Consider the following 6,453-nt stretch of genomic DNA (forward strand, 5'->3'; position numbering starts at 1 on the left):
ACTGCATGGAACTGGGGATGAGCCATTTTCCACCCCCAGGAGAATGGATAGTTTAAATAGAAAACTAAGCAGCAGTTTGAAGTAACTAGATGTATGTGCAGTGTGGACTGATCTCAAAATTATAGCACTGATTTTATTTTAAAATAAGAAACAGAACAAGATTTATAGCACAATAACATTTATGCAAATTAAGAACACGTACACAAAACAACACTATATTTTACAAGAACACATACATATTCAGAGGCTCATCTCAAATGCATTAGAGTGGGTGCCCATGGAAGGGGGAAAGGATGAGGGGATCTGGAATAAAGGGCAAAAAACAAACAAACAAAACAAAACAAGAAAGGGGCCTTGCATACCCTGTCAGTGATTCGCATAGCCAGCCCTGAAATGGGGGTGGATTTAATTCAACTATGGACCTGAGGTCCACAAATAAGTTTTAGTCATTTAAAAGGGGGAAGAAAAGGGAGAGGGGGAATGAGAGTAACTGCTTACTGGGGATGAAGTTTCCTTTTAGGGTGATGAAAAAAAGTTCTGGAATTAGAAAGGGGTAATTGTTGCTAACATAGTGAATGTACTAAATGCTATTGAATTGCATCCTTTACAGTGGTTAAAATGAATTTTATGTTATGTAATTATTTTCTTGATATAACAGAAAAGAAAAATAACAGAAGAAGGAGAGAAGGACTGGCCATTCAGAGCTCCTTGGAATGCAGCCTGCCCTGAGGCCTTCCTCATCACAACCCTGTCTCCTGCCCACAGGCCCTTGTGGCCAGGTTCCCCATTGCAGCAAAAGGACATCGTGCCTGGGTCTGGCGTAAAAATGGCGTAGATAGCAGTGCCCTGGCCTATGCCTCTCTGGGTAGCTAATCCTGGCCCTAGGTACCTAACAGCTCCATGGTGAAGATCTAGTGGGTTGATGTATGGGAAAGAGCTCAGTGCCTGACAAAGTGCTATGCTGGTGTGAAGGATTGCTTCAGATATTTATGACCAAGCCCAATTGCTCAAAAGGCAATTTTCTCCCCCTTATTCTTTCCTGACATGGCAGCCAATTTCCATTTTAGAGACTGAGGACTTTGAGGAAGCAACATCATAATCCTTCCCCTCTTTCCCAGAGCTTGCCAAAATCTGGTCATCCCTCCTGATGTCAAATTAAAACAACAGAGAGATATGCAGTGCAGGAAGGTGGGTTGGGGCCAGAGTTCAGAGCCCATCATTTGTCCCAGAGCCCCAGGCCTACAGCATGAATGTGTGCAGGTTCTGGTCCAGGCATCACACTGCATGCCCAGGAGCATTAATCTTCACCCTGCATGGAAATGTCCTCAGAGCGGCCAGCTCTGGCAGCAGTGGGACACTTCCATGCTGCAGGACAAGCTTATGGAAGACATCAGGACATGTCCTCTTTAGAGGGGCTTCTGGCAGCTCTTTCTTTGCTTGGAGGCCCATGTAGTTACCTCATTGGTACCACTGGTTCTCATGATGTGTAGGAAGGCAGCCCTCCCCAGGGTCTTGGCATTCAAGTTCAGCACTTTTGGTTAGTAAAGGTCAAGGATGGAGCTGATAATGGTAAAATTCCAGTATATGTGCCTTTTGTTATTAGAAGCCAGGTCATCACAAACAGCCCCCATGTACCTTCCTGTCTAAGAAAGCCCTTGACTTATGCTCCTCTTTCAGTAGGAAGACTGCTCACTGCTACCCCCTCTCCATCAGTGTTGTTGCTGTCCAGCAGAGAAACAACATTAAAACAAAGATCTGAATGTGTGTCTGCCCTGCTTTCAAACATTGCAAATCTATAACTTAACAAATACAAATGCTTCCAACTGGCTTTCAAGGGTCTCCATGGTAAGGCCCCTAGCAGCCTCTCCTGCTTTATCTATTGTCTTCTCCTATACCTAATGCTTTAACTAAAGCATTTCACTGTTCTGATGAACACACCAGGCCTTTTTCCTATCCTAGACTTTGCACACGTTGTTTCCTTCACTAGGAATGTCCTGTCCTACTTTTCTGCCTTGAAAACTCCTACTCATCCTTTGATACCTTCCACAATTCTCCCAGTAGTATTAGTCACTGTTTCTCCTGGCTTTTATAGCAAATATTAATTAAGCTTCTGCTGGGTGCCAAGCAGTGTCAGGACTTAGGGGGTATTAAAGGGATCAAGACATACATAATCTTACACTCAACAGACCTGGCAACCTAGTAAGCGGAAAGAGATGGGAGTGGGTGGAGAGAGAGAGAGAGGACTGAGATTGAGATTGAACAAAGAAAGAGATAAAGAAGAGAACTATGAGTGAGCAGTTCCAGCCAGAAAATAAAAAAGATGAGGTGGTATGACAAAAAGTGGCTGACTGGCCACTTTAGACTGGGTTGCCAAACATGGTAACATGTAAGCTGAGGACTGAATGTCAAGAAGGAACCAAGGAGTGTGGAGCCAGAAAACCTGACTTCCACTTACTCACTGTACATCTGTAGCCAATCAAACTTCTTGTGCCGTCGTTGTTATATGTGCAAAATAGGCAAAACCAGCTTGTCAAGTTAATGAGTCTTAAATGGAACCACATGTGCCTAGAGCAAATGGACCTTGATAGGCCAATATCACCACAGTTGAACAGCCATCTAGTCTACTTCTCTGTTTAATATAGGGACCCTGAGGCCTGATGTCACCCTAGATTTGCTTCTGGCCCCAGCTTTTAGACTGCATGAATATAGTGTTCTAGTTGGCCCTCAGTGTTTCCTGAGACAGTATTTGTGTAGCCACCATGACCCCTGCTCCCTTGGGTACTCTCTGAGTCCCTGGGATGCCATGGCTGCTGTCCTCTGGAAGGCCTTGGTGTTATGACAGAATTGCACAGTAATCTGTATGTGGTATCTCCAGGGGCTCCCCTGGGCCTGGTGGCCTGTCTCTGTGAAGGGCAGAATCCTCATTTGGCTGGGAATGTGACTGGGGAGGACTGATGGCTTTTCCTGCTCTGATGCAGAACCTCTGATCAAGTTGTTCTATTGTCTGTGTCACCTTCAGGAGCACCCCTCCCTCCACACCGCCTTCTTTATGATAAACAACCCCACTGGCTTCCCAAGGAGGTTTCCCTGGCTGGTCCACAGCAGACTGGGAGCAGAGGGACAAGGCAGCAACATAGGACATGGGCCTAAATGTGCAGATGATGGGCAAGGATGGCCAAACCTTACAGGTAGAGGCTGAGATGGTGAGCCATCCAGCCAAGAGAAGTCCAAGAAGAAGACAAAAGTGTCGTTTTACAGGAGGTCTGTACAGGATCTTGCTCCCTCACGGATAGCTCATTGCTGAGGGTACCCATCAGAAGTAACTCCTACCAATGGCACACTGACCAGGAGCTCACTAAAGCCCAGGAGCCTTCACAGACCCCCCTTCATTATTGTCCAGGCAGCCATCAGCTGTGCCATTTAGCATGCTAACTCACCGCTAGGACTCTGCCCCAGCATACCTGTCTCCCCTGACTTGCTCTTTTTCTGATTTCTTGCTGCCTGAGGCAGGTCTTAGGCTGGCTGGAGGAGTGTGGCTGGGATTGGGGGTTGAGATCTAGGTTCTTGGGATCAGTACAAAGTCCACTGAGGCCCGATCTTCACCAGCTCCATAGGCTGGGATGCAGAGAGGGATGGAGGGGCAGAACAGTCTAGGGCTCAGAGAAATGGGAAGAAGGTGGCTGAAAAGGAAAGGGGAAATAGAAGGGTCTGGGGAGGCAGGTTGAAGGAGAGAGGGAGTTAAAGAGAGCTTGGTGGTAGGGAAGAGCTGTGAGAAGTAAGGGCTGGACGACAGCAGAAAAAGTGCTGCCTAGAGAAGACAGAGTGGGGAGGGCAGGGAGGGGTAGGAAAGGAGAGCAGAGATGGATTGAAAGTCCAGCAGATGAGGGAAATCATTCTGAGGTAGGGGAAGAGACAAGAGGTGGGGGAAAGAAGAGAAGAAGGAGACAGGTTGGGAGGAAAAATAAAGAAAGGGGGCTATTGAGGGAGAAAGAGAAAGGGAGGAAGGAGAAATAGAACAAGACTGTAAGGAGGGCAGGAGGGAAGCAGACAAGAAACAGTAGAAGGAAGAAAGGTGACAGAAGAGGAAAGAGCAAAGAAAGAGCCAGAGAAAGACAACCCAAAAAAGGCTTAAAGGCAGGGGAGGACCATTTCCAATGGCTCTTGTAACCTGGGAGAGAGGAAAGACGAGCCAAGCATATGAAGATCGTTTTAAATGGGGCATGACAATGGCCTGCTGGCCAGGCTCCCAGGAGACACTGCAACATTTCTCCAACAGGGTTAAGCCAGCATACCTGCAAGACCCACTGATTTTTTTCTACTCCATGAGAGACACCTGTGACAGCCTCGCCTGGGTGAGCCCTGCTACCCTGCAGAGCTGAGGACTAAGCTCTGAGTGTTGGGTGCTAGCCTAGTTTTAGAGGTAGCTAAGCTTTTCCAGCTGTCATCACTCTCTGGTCACAACATACCAGGATAGGAGCCCACAAGTTTCCCTCCCTCCCTTCCTTCCTTCCTTCTTCCTTCCTTTCTCTATCCTCCTTTCTCCACTCAGAGTTGGCAACAGCTCTACCTTTCCTCCAAGTTCTTCACTGCTCCAGTGAGGCAAGTGAAGGTCTGGACCCAGACCCAGGTCCAGGTTGAAGCCCACAGTGGAAGCCAAGCAAAACCCAGGTGTTTGTGCGGCAATGCCTTGCAGTTAGCTGCTAGCCAGCAACTCCACCCCTTCATGTAGCAGGGGGAAAGCTGCCTCCACCTCAAAGTTGTGGATTTGTAGGGCCACCAGTAGAAAGTACTAGGTCTCCCCAAATATAAGGTTGCATGACACAGATTTAGCAATAGTCACTGACCATGAGACACATGCTTTTAAAATAACAGGCAAATATAAAGTAATGGATAGGATTTTCATGCCATTCACAAATGATTGAATACATAGCAAGATGTGAAAATAGACAAAAATCAAGTTCCAGCCAACTCCAACTCAAAATCCTCAAATGTCACCATTCAGCGCTTCAGTGCTTACTCCATCTGGCTTTGATGTTATCTCTCCACTTGGATAAATAGTCCACCAGAAACTTGAGTTTTGGGCCCACAGTGACTCAGCTGGGGGCTGCTATCACTTCGGGCAGGGCTCAGGAACAGCTTCTAGGACAGTTCCCCACAGCAGCCAGTGCTTTGAAAGGCTCACACCATGGGATCTTTCTGAAGCTGTCCCATAGCAGGCACAATTAGCTCTCAGCATGTTTGGACACAGTCAACTGGCTCACCCTACAGTGTCTTTGGGCCAAGGAAAACTATCTTCTCTTCCACAAGATCAGAACGGAAAGAGAAGAACATGACCATACCTGCAAAATGAGCAGCATTCCTGTGACTCTTTTCAGGCAGATTTCCTCTTTCCTAGACTGTTTCCCCACCTACCCCCTGGCCTACATCTGCACAGAACTGGTTTATTTCCAGAAACCACTGCTTGCTGTGCTATGGAAACAATGGATACCTACTTGTTTCCTAAAGGGCTGTACTTTTATTCCATAGATATAATAGGAAACAGACAAATTCACACATGTTAAAAAATAAATACACTGACTGGTTTCCTCATCCTTTCAAGAAACATTTTTGGCATCTTCTCTGTGCCAGGCACTGAATGGGGACAAGGAAATTGAGCCACAAGAAGTAACCTGATCAAACAGAGCCAAAAGAATCTCTGGAGACCCCCATATCAGGGTGGCTTTAAGGAAGGCCAATTTCAACTTGAACCTATGGAACTGGTCCCAGCACTTGTAAAACAGGGGCTACGGAGGGGAAAAAACAAGGGCCATAGCATCTGGGCCGCTCCTGAGGACACATTCCTGGGCCACTGTGACACTTCTCCAAATTGTTTTAGGGTTTAGAGGGAGAACTCCACCCCAGCCTGTCTTTCCAAGCATATTGCATATCCAACTGCTCAGCGATGAAATCGATCTGCAGAGGTGACTCACAGGCAGACAGCCAGTGCAGTCACTGAGCCCTGTCTGCATTCCCAATTTGCCTGCTCAGGTTGTCGCCTTGTTAATGTTATTTATCAAGCCCAGTGCCCCCAATGCCTGTCCCCAGCTTCTGCTAGAGCCCTCCAGCTATTGTCCTTATACGCCTGTCACATCTTGTCAATGCCTTCCTGAATTCAACAGGTCTGGGCAGCCTGTCTACAGACTTGCCTGCTGACTCCTAGGGTCCCAGGAGCCAAGAAAGTGGCCTAGTGGCTACAGCCCCATTACCTCTCAGAGCAGGTCCCAGAAGGAAATGTCCCATAGCTACACCTACCCTGCCTTTCCTTGGGCAAGAAAGAGAAGGGGTTACCAACAATGGCCCTGCGAGTGGCACTGTGGCACTGGCAGACGTGGTCAAGGTCTCAGTGAGAGGGGTGCGGGTGCGGGGGTAGGGGGTGAAAGAGCGGGAGGGGATCCATGTGGAAGGGATGTGAAG

This window comes from Lontra canadensis, unplaced genomic scaffold (genome assembly GCF_010015895.1).
Source record: "Lontra canadensis isolate GAN:19392208 unplaced genomic scaffold, GSC_riverotter_1.0 scaffold161, whole genome shotgun sequence".
Classification (NCBI taxonomy): Eukaryota; Metazoa; Chordata; class Mammalia; order Carnivora; family Mustelidae; genus Lontra; species Lontra canadensis.